This window comes from Trematomus bernacchii, unplaced genomic scaffold (genome assembly GCF_902827165.1).
Source record: "Trematomus bernacchii unplaced genomic scaffold, fTreBer1.1, whole genome shotgun sequence".
Taxonomy (NCBI): Eukaryota; Metazoa; Chordata; class Actinopteri; order Perciformes; family Nototheniidae; genus Trematomus; species Trematomus bernacchii.
The window spans coordinates 2,600,346-2,612,131 of NW_022987608.1; positions in this window are offsets into that span (position 1 = coordinate 2,600,346).

The following is an 11,786-nucleotide window of genomic DNA, read 5'->3' on the forward strand; positions in this document are numbered from 1 at the left end:
TAAGAAAAAATACTTAAAAAAAACAAAAAACATTTGAGCTGATACAGTTTGGTTTAGTTTTTAAAACAAATAGGAATAAAGCTAATTTTCAGTGACTTCTTTCAAATTAAAATCAAATCTCGAATCAAAATGATCCAACATCTGTCCAAGTAAGCTACTCTGTATCTATATCTCATTATATGTGTTAAGAAAACCACATTTCAGTAGGCATTAGAGGTAATATACTTGTAAACTGCTGATTCATTTCCAATATTATCCATGATTTGAATGCTGCAAAATTACCTTAATAATGCGTGACAACAGCTTGCCAACAGCTCTGATATACTGCATATATTTGAGTATTGGTCCCAGGCTGTCATATCATCCATATTCAAACCTCATCAACTTCCTGTGCCCACTGCAAGCATCCCCATTTCTGAAAGTGATCCTCAGCCAGTTTTTTGGATTGATTTCTAGCTGCAGGGGATATGGACATCAATAACTGCGACGGCTCTCTATAAAAGTTGCTCTAGCATAAAAAGGCTGCTTCGGGTCATTTATTGGCCTCTCAAACGGACTATTTATTTTTACTACGACCCAAAGAAGCGAACCGAAATACACCTGTCTTCATACTTTCAATAGTTTTCTAAAATAGTTATTTTACTTTTATTTAATTTGTTTATATAATGACAAGTGTTGACTCCTCTAAACACATAAGTGGTTAAGACAGAAAGTTAAAAGATAGTAACTGTTCAAATAGTAAGCTTAAAGAGATACATAATTGGAATATTAAAGGTAGGGTAGGTACATTTGAGAAACCGGCTCGAGATCGCTAGAATTTGAAAATACACAACCGGAGAAAATCTGCCACTTCCTTATAGAGCCCCTCCTCTAACACACACGAACGCGCACATGACCAATGAGGGCACGAGATAAGTTTGTGCACAGGCTGACAGGCAGGTAGGCCATCCAGTTACTTTAGCCGGGCCGGCTAAAATGATTGGTCGTGCTTTTTACAGTACTACGGCTTCCACAGATGACATTTTTTTATGGATTTGTTGTCAAAGCACTTAAGATATTCATTGCTATCGGGATGTTAAGAGCATTCCATGGAATATAACAAAAAGTGTATCTCGAGCCGGTTTCTCAAACTGACCTACCTTTAAGCTTAAAAGTAATGCATTTATTACAATAAAAGGATAAACAACTTGTATGTTTTTATCAAATAAATGGATAATCAGTTATAATAGTTCGGTAAAATGTATAGATAAACAAGTTAAATACATAGATAAATAGTCAAAGTAGTTATAAAGCAGTAAATAAACAACAACGTATATATTAGCTTAAATAAATTGATAAAATGTTGAAATAGTTAGCTAAAAGTAATGGATAAACTGCCTACATTTTGGCTTAATGAACAAATAGTAAGCTAAAAACAATGGATTATCACGTGAAATTCTTTGCAAAAAGTATATTGAAGAAATACATATTTAGTATAAGAAATGTGGTTGAAATCCTAAGCTACACGTAATGGTTAAACATGTTAAATAGTTAGCTAAAATACTGGATATGTTGCTACATGAGTTATTACTCGTACAAACACAAATCACTACCTGTGAGTAAGTGATGAATGTCCAGTAGCTCAGTCAATAACTCAAACGTCTCCAAGGACTTAATGAAGTGAGCACATTATGTCTCAAGTGCTCTAAGTACTGTAAGCTTCACAATAACGCTGGAGTCTCACCACAGGCTGCAGGCTGAATCAGGAACAGAACATATGGAGACACACCATTTAAGAAAAGGCACATGTAACAAAAACATGACATACACACAACTGACATATATGCAATCATACTTACTTGTTTGTGTCTCAGTCGTGCAGGTACTGAGAGACGGAGTGAAAGGAGAGTGAACTGGCAGACATCTAGCTGGTGACCTTCAACATCAAATAGGACACACACACACACACACACACACACACACACACACACACACACACACACACACACACACACACACACACACACACACACACACACACACACACACACACACACACACACACACACACACACACACTACACACACTACACACACTACACAGAGCCAAGTTCCAGTAGGGGGGAGAGCACTGAAGATGGATAACTCGGTGCTCTTGCCAATATCTTCATCTGACCTGGATTCAATTTAATGTCGTATGTCCAAACATCAGCCTGTTATACCTTGAATATGTGAGGGAAACTTGTTCTTGCATGTCTTATAAGGTGAATAAGATCGAAAAGTCTTGATGAATCGAAGTAAATGGTGAGCGCTTTCAAAGGCCCTATTCGCCAAAGCATCTAAAAACTGCCCCCTATACTTTAACATTTGCATTTTGCTTAACCTTACTACTAAGCCATTTGCAAGCGTGAGGATGTTTATGCAGAAGTGTATTAATCAATTATTTAATATTTCTCTGTTTTTGAATTCTTTGTTTCCTGTTGAGGTATTCGAGAAGTGTTTTCACAAAAAGGTCAGGGTTAGAAATGTCAACTTAGGATCAATTCTGGGTGAAAGATTCCTTTAAAAGAAAGTACATAAAGTAGCATCACATTGGGTATAGTGGATTTAATGAAAGTTTAATGCTCCCTATGGCGAAAGTGTGTAAAAATAATATAGGGCAGAGTTTGTCTCTTTCACTTTGCATGTTCACTTCTCTTTGCTGAGTGCAGTCATCCAATGAGTCATGCATAGTTTCATACGAATGAATGGTAACAGACATTTTTTTTCTCCCTTTGATAACAAGTCATATCCCGGCAAAGCTAATCACTCGGTGAATGCTCAGCATCCGTTGGGCTCTGCAGGTTAAGTCCTTTAAATTACACTGTGTGTCTGACCTTGAAAACACACGGCAACAACTTGTGGTACAATTAGAATCAGCTGTAAGGCACGGGGCAACAACACACATGTAATTATCATGTCTATTGTGTGTGTGGTCTGTGGAGACTCTGCTAGTTGGTGTGTGTGGGTGGAGATAAAGCAGAGAGGCACTTTCGCAGATGCACTCATGCGAGGAAACACTCCACGGTTCAGACACAGAGGGACATCAAGGGCACACACCATGCGTGCACACACATGATGAGTGCACACAGCAGGACACACACACACACACACACCCACACACACACACACACGGAAAGTCTTGAGTGTAGTAGGGCGTGCAGGAGGCAAGACAAACACGCCAAGACCATGAACATTTTATGGATTTCACTGTATATGTGATGCATGGAAAATAAATTATACACACATGCACACACAACCGCTGTATGGGGAGGTATTCAGACACACACACACACACACACACACACACACACACACACACACACACACACACACACACACACACACACACACACACACACACACACACACACGATGACTGGTGCGTTCACACAGCGTAAACCAAACAGACAACAAACCCCAAAACACAGCCTGCAGTGCTCAGAGGACTCGATGCATTATAGAAACAGTCAGAATGATTCAAAGTGATACACAGGAGGAAACAGTTGGGGAAACAGTTGTTACTCTTCTGAATTATTAACACACCCATGTGGCTTTGTCTGTAAAATGTACTTTTTAATAAATCAATAGAAAGGCGGAAATTTGATTAACCGACCTGCCTGTTGCTGCCAAACTGAAACATTGACTTGAATTAAATGTATTATGTCAACAGATCTCACATAACTGTATTATTATTGTTAATTCAACTTAATATTATAACTTGCATCTAATTTAGTTATGTGGAATTTGTTGAAATAATACACTTAATTAAAGTCAACATTTCAGTTTTTTCAATGCATGTAATGTGAACCATCAGGATGATTAGAAAAAACTATATTTTTTAATAATTACTATTTTTGTAAGTTCCTTTTTTCTTAGTTTTTCTTAGTTTTCCTTAGTTTTTTTAATTTCTTATTGGTTAAATATTAAAACAAATCTTCAAATTTGGCAGTAAAAATGAATCCCCAACAACCTCAATAGTAAATACCGGCAACAAAGTATTAAAGAAACCAGATTAGGATTATTCAATTTGCTAAAAAAATGTGTTTTGCACACATTTAAATGCCAGGCATATCGATGGGACTTTTAGGATGTCCACTGCACTTCTATCTCTCCAGTCTTCATTCACAGTGAGGCTTTCATCACACTGCTCACCATCTAATACACTGGGCTGTTGTTCTGACAGCTTTCCATCAAAGTCATTGTAATCATTTATGCTTCATCCCTTTATGATGATTTTCATTATCTTCCATAAGTGTCAGCACATCTTCAGGATGCTCTCAGTGATGTGAAGTATCCAGACTGTAGCCATGGATCAGATGCATCAGCATCACACAAAGCCCAATGCTGCCATCTGGTGGTGTTTTGAAGGAGTTGCAAGAACATAAGACGTCTAAAAACATTCTCAAAAATCTTCTAGCTTGAAAATTGCCTCATCGTTATCTACTTAAACCCTTGAGGGGATAAAACCAACGTCAAAGGTAAGTGTAGACTTAGATTTGACACATTTTGCCACACACATTAAATGGATGAATCACTTTTCCTCAATACTATTTAAAAAAGAAACTTGATCTATGTTTTAAAGTACCAAACCCGTTACTGCTAGGTCTTTTTTACCCCCTTGTCTAAAAAGCTAATTTATTATAGCACCCTATCCCCACATCTTCTTATCCTTTTTTGGTCATTTCCCATATCGGCTTCACTAATCTTCTCTCTATTACTCTTCCTTTTGTCTCATTTTCTTTCTCCACTTCTTCTATGTTGCCTTTGTCTCCCTCCCATCTTTATCTCTCTGTACATAACCTTTTGGCAGGATCACACAAATTGAGATATCTTTTGCTTTATCCACACTGTATTTTCTCTTTGTAATTGGCGTTCACTTCACCCTGCCTTTCAGCACATGTGATTACTCTGCTCCCGCCCCTGTATCTCACCCCAGCTGTGATTGAGAGCATAATTATTCCCCCATTTACGGCTGAAAGATGATCTCATTTAGCATTCGAAGTAAAGTTGTACAGAAAAGAAAAGCGGATGGAGAGGGAGGGAGGGAGAGGTGACTTTGAATGTCCCTGAATGAAACAATGAAACTCTAACAAAAAAGGAGGCGAGAACATTTTGTTAAAGAACTATGAACTGCACAAAGAGCTCTTTCTCACACGCACGCACACACACACACACACACACACACACACACACACACAGGAAATCTGAGATCATGAAATTCAGCCAACTTTGTAAAATTAGGATATGATAAGATACGATACGTGTCACAGTTCAAGGACAAAAAAAACAACTAAAACACGACTCATCAAAGGCACGTTAAACAAAAGCAGAGTCTTTACTTAAGATATGATAAGACATGGTTTGGTACAATATGATATGATATGATATGATAAGATACGATACGTTATGATAGGATACTATACTATAAGATAAAATACGATACATTATGAAACGTTAAAATATGATACAATAGGATACATCATGACACGATACATTATGAAACAATACGATGTGCGACAATACATTAGCAACCATTATGATACGATATGATAGGATATGATTTCTTTGGGTTTTTGATGACCGGTGAGTCACTTCCTGTTTGGATATTTTTGCTTCTTTTTGCAAGGTTTTGTTTCACTTGGAGTATATTCTTTGCTTACTTTGTGTGGAGTGTGTTACGTGCCAGGCAGGCTGTACTTGTGTGGTTTTCCTTCCCTCCTGCTTTTCTCTCTTCTCCCTGGGTGTTTCTCAATCGCGAGTACGCTTGCTTGGTAGCACATGTCTGCCGAGCATCTTGCTTCAGAAGCGAGGCAAGAATACTTCCTGCCATTCGGAAAACAAAGAGTGGAACACGCTAGCAAGTGTGCAGGTGTGCGTCATATGAGAGGCCCCGCATTACATCTTCCGCCACAGATTTGGAGAAATTGGTCCGTGCGCAAAGCATTGTGGGGATTTTAAGACCGCGGAGTCTACTCATGTGCAGCCTCGATATTTCTCCAAACGGAGTACGCCGGGCTCGGTAGATTTCCAAGTATGCTGGAGATTGGAACAGTACTTCGGCGGCACTCGATGACGTAGTATGCTTGAAATAGTGGCTCTGCAGCAGCTTTACTCGCGATTGAGAAACACCCCCTGTCTTCTCTACAGCTAATCAGCAGCTGATCAGTACCTGCCTGTGCACCTGAGTCTGACGGCTGATCCTCTCACCCTCAGCTGGCCTATCAGCAGCCAGGGCCAACCATAAAGGAGGCACCCAGGAAGCCTTCTCCCTCTCTCTCACCCTGGGCCTGTTGCTGACTGAGGAGCCTGAATTCGACTGTTGTTAGAAACTGATACTACTTTGTATTTTCTGACCTTTGTGAATGTGTGTGTGTTGGGAGGTGGAGGAGTTAGGTAAGTCTGGGGTACCCTGTACATTTCTCATCACGTAGGTAACTAATGTTAGACACACTAGGTTAGCGGATTGTTGCCACCCCTGTATTTTGCTTTGTCCAGTTCTGAGTAGTTTAGTTATGGCGCATTTCCACTACAGCGCGGAGCGCGGTTTAAGCGGGCCGAGCCGTGCACGGCCCGTTTTTGGTTGCGTTTCCACTTGGCGTAGTACCGGCTAGCGGGTACTATTTCACAGTTTTTCTGGCCCCATAAAATCGAGGTTCTTAGCGGGCCAACAACCAGGCTGAGTCGGGCTGAGTATGCTAAACTAGAGAGAGAGCATTGCTGGCAAGGGGGCTACAACTACAACAAGATGAACATATTTGACCGTGATTTAATTGTAATACACGTTTCAAAATGATGCCGAAGTAACAACATACTGATACCGGTTAGTAAAAACCATGAATTAATGCTTTGACAAGTCTGCAGACAGACGGCAGGCGAAAAAACCTTTTAAAATGCGTGTTTTCTGAATGGAGATCGGCTAAGCTAACGTTGCATATGCTCCTACCGTCCACACTCACAACAACGGCCTACAGACATAAATAAAGCAGCGACTGTATTCGCCATGACACAGACAGTCTGTGGTTTGTACTTGTTTAACTTTTGTCTAGTTTCTGAACAGATATGAGGAGCTGTGAGCTCTGAGGGCTAACAGCTAACGGCTGATGTTGGTTTTGTGTGGTTCACATTGAAGATGACGTCACGGCTCCGCCTACACTGCGTTACTATAGTTACTGCCCCAGCTACTAAACTGTAATGGAAACGCAGCATAAAGTGAGCCTGTCCTAACAAGGCCTAACTATACCGTACTAAGCCGAGCGAGGCCCTGCAGTGGAAATGCGCCATTAGTGAGGGTTTTTGTTTGAGTTTTGGTTTCAGAGGATAGATGTAGAGATAGGCCTGGTTTTCTTATACTTATTTATTTTGTTTGGCACAATCTCCTTTGTCTCCTCCTCCTCCTCCTCCTCCTCCTCAGGTTAACAAAAAGGTTCATTCTTTGTTGCACAAAGAATGAACATTTTTGTTAACCTTTACGCCTTTACGCTGACTCATTTTATTGGTTGTTGTGTGTTATTGTCTCCAGGGCCCCTAGACCTTAGTGGGGACGTAACAAGTGACATTGGACTTATTTTTCAAAGCTTTCATTTGGATTATTCTTCAGCTGTTTTAAGAAGACTGCATTGTGAGCTGGAATTTTTCCACTGAGATTTTGTGTTTGTGCTTCTGTTGGAGGTGTTTCTTTTGTTAAATAAACTGTTTTTGGAGATTCCAGTCCAAGCATTTCTAGGCTTGGAGTTTGGGTGGGTAATTTATTATTTAGAAGACACACTTATATTATCAGCCACTCTCTTTGCATGGATTGTTACAACATTATGAAACAATACGATATGATGCCATACATTTTGATAGAATATGACGAATTAAAAATATTGAAAAAATATGTTCGAGATCCTTTAATGTTTTAAAGGGTCTAAAACATTTGAGATTGACTCTTTCATTTAATTTTGAGGACTTGGTGAGACACAAGAGAGTGCTTCAGTCTTACCTCATTAAATAATTTGACCCTGTATCTCATATTTGATGGAAACAATTAATATATTCATATTCAGGGCATGGTTGTTGGCCAGCCTCAATGTGGTATTATGGCAGGTTGATTCATAGAGTTCCTCAAAGACACCATATTTACAATAAGTGGTGGACAAACACTTGTTCCATGTAGTATCTCAATAATGTTGAACACTCCAAATCACATAAGATGTAGAGGAGGGGTGTCAAACTCAAGGCCCGGGGGCCAAATCCGGCCCGTGACTTCATTTCCTCAAAGAGCTCTGAAAGAATATAATATGTTTTTTATACGGTTACATACGGAAGCACGTTGCCCATAAACTACATGTCCCACAATGCATCTCAAATATGACTTTTTTTCTCAGAATTTGCCTTTTTTTCTTCAAAATATGACTTTTTCTTAGAATTTGCCTCTTTCTCAGAATTGTACTTGTTCTTCAAAATATGCCTATTTCTCAGAATTTGACTTTTTTTCTTCAAAATATGCCTTTTTCTTAGAATTTGCCTTTTTCTCAGAATTTTACTTTTGTTCAAAATGTCACTTCTTTCTTTTGATTTGACCTTGTTTCCAGAATTTGGCTTTCCTTTTTCAATCATTTTGTGAAGTTCTCAATGAAGAGACTTGCAATTATTTGCCCTAGACTTCTGCTTTCAGACGTAGTTAATTATGAAGTTATTACCCTATCCGATAATAATCCAATGCAGAGGCAATAATGTAATATAACACATTATTTTTATATATATTACATATTTATATATGTATTTTTATATAGTCTTAAAGTTACAACTGGCCCTTTGAGTGCAACCATAATGCTGATGTGGCCCATGATGAAATTGAGTTTGACACCCCTGATGTAGAGGAATAAAATGCAGGAGAGTTGGGGGGGAGAAACATCCTCTCACAGCAGGTAACAGCATGATATCCATTGTTGGCAGTAATGGCTCCATTAGCTAAAGACTCTATATGATTGCAGTACATTACCCTCACAGAGATGCAATTACAGTGAATCGTCTCCTCTCTCTGCCACTGATCCTGATATGATGAGTGAGACCCCCGGAGTGCAGAGGCACAGAAACACTTGACTTCTTGAACCTGACATTTAATTAACTCACACACGTTAATGTGTCTGCTGGAGTAAGGTCAGCGGAGTCAGGAGATATATTGTGTATGTTTAGATTAACGCATTATAGATGTTAGCTGTTGATAGGCTGTTATTGCTCCTTCAAATGAGTCTGTGTTTTATGGTATTCATTATTTCAGGCTGTCGATCATGTGTGTGTATCTGTCTGTCTACAGCTAATCTCACATAATACATGACCCATACTTTCTACTCCCTTAATGGAGCATTTGATTTAGCCACTGTCTTATTATAGAGACTTGCCTTTGTTACCTCCAATATCCACTCAGAGTGTATTGGTCTGTATCTGAGGATGTACATGATCTGCATTGTTTGGATAATTGTGGTCAGAAAAATCATCCCTGTAAAAGTAATCCCTGCCATTTCAAAAATAGTTACCCTATCAGTCCAATCCAATCACCCAGCGTCCTCAAAATCTATTCAAAATGCATCAAAATCTGCCCACCAGGAGTTGAAATGTGGCCAATTTCTGGTTCAAACTGCCATTTTGAATCCTTAAAGTACACTTAAGATAAAGACACCTATCAATATTTATATTTTCTTTTATTTATTTGCATCTAATTTGATAATTAGGTAATCCAAAAGTAACAGAAAGTAATCAGGTTACATTACTTTGATATTTTGATACTCAGATTAGGATACTGATTACATTTTTTACAGGTAAATAGTTGTAACGGATTACATTTTTCAATTAACTCACTCTATGGAGGGCATATTTCCCAAAACAATGCACAGTTTGTGATAGACTAAGAGGCGGGACATCTCTAAGCGGTTGACCAATCACAACAGAGCCGACCAGCTAACCAATCCGAGCAGACTGGGCTCTGGTTTCAGACAGAGGGTGAAAAGAGGTGCTGCAGCACAGGCGGTATGAGAAAAATAAAGAGCTTTTTGAACATTAAAGCATGGAGACATGTCCCAGTAGAGACACTACATACTGATATACACCTGAACATCAGCAGGAGAGGACTCTTTAAAGTAGAGACACTACATACTGATATACACCTGAACATCAGCAGGAGAGGACTCTTTAAAGTAGAGACACTACATACTAATATACACCTGAACATCAGCAGGAGAGGACTCTTTAAAGTAGAGACACTACATACTGATATACACCTGAACATCAGCAGGAGAGGACTCTTTAAAGTAGAGACACTACATACTGATATACATCTGAACATCAGCAGGAGAGGACTCTTTAAAGTAGAGACACTACATACTGATATACATCTGAACATCAGCAGGAGAGGACTCTTTAAAGTAGAGACACTACATACTGATATACACCTGAACATCAGCAGGAGAGGGCTCTTTAAAGTAGAGACACTACATACTGATATACACCTGAACATCAGCAGGAGATGACTCTTTAAAGTAGAGACACTACATACTGATATACACCTGAACATCAGCAGTAGAGGACTCTTTAAAGTAGAGACACTACATACTGATATACACCTGAACATCAGCAGGAGAGGACTCTTTAACGTAGAGACACTACATACTGATATACACCTGAACATCAGCAGGAGAGGACTCTTTAAAGTAGAGACACTACATACTGATATACACCTGCACATCAGCAGGAGAGGACTCTTTAAAGTAGAGACACTACATACTGATATACACCTGAACATCAGCAGGAGAGGACTCTTTAAAGTAGAGACACTACATACTGATATACACCTGAACATCAGCAGGAGAGGACTCTTTAAAGTAGAGACACTACATACTGATATACACCTGAACATCAGCAGGAGAGGACTCTTTAAAGTAGAGACACTACATACTGATATACACCTGAACATCAGCAGGAGAGGACTCTTTAAAGTAGAGACACTACATACTGATATACACCTGAACATCAGCAGGAGAGGACTCTTTAAAGTAGAGACACTACATACTGATATACACCTGAACATCAGCAGGAGAGGACTCTTTAAAGTAGAGACACTACATACTGATATACACCTGAACATCAGCAGGAGAGGACTCTTTAAAGTAGAGGCACTACATACTGATATACACCTGAACATCAGCAGGAGAGGACTCTTTAAAGTAGAGACACTACATACTGATATACACCTGAATATTAACATAAAAGGGCCCCTTTAAGATCTGGTGTGATGACCAAACAGATGGAGGAGGCAGTATGTGCGATAATGTTGAGCCAAACTGCATTTTAAGAGGTGTAACAGGTGATGGGGTTGTGGCCGTCTATTGTGTGGAGAGTCAAAAGAAAATGGCTGAGCACACAGTCCTGTAATGACTGGCTCTGGTTGACAGCGTGTTATCAGCCTGTTCTGCTGGGGTGCGTTAAAGAAAACTGCTGAGAACTTTAAAGTGCCTGGAGGAGCTTCTTAATCATCTGAAGCGTCTGAGCAGGAATCAATGAGAGGAGTTGTGTTATAGAGAGGCTGAGTGTTGTTTCAGACAGGCCTCTTCATCATCCACTGCTCCTGTGAGTGAACAGGATTATTGTAACCTGTAATTAAATGCTACATGCTTTTAGCAGGGATGTTCTCTGCACTTAATTCACAATGTATGTATTATATCTGCTATGTCCCATATTAGATTGTTTGATCTGTCAAACACGGACAAACAGACTGAAAAACTATTTTA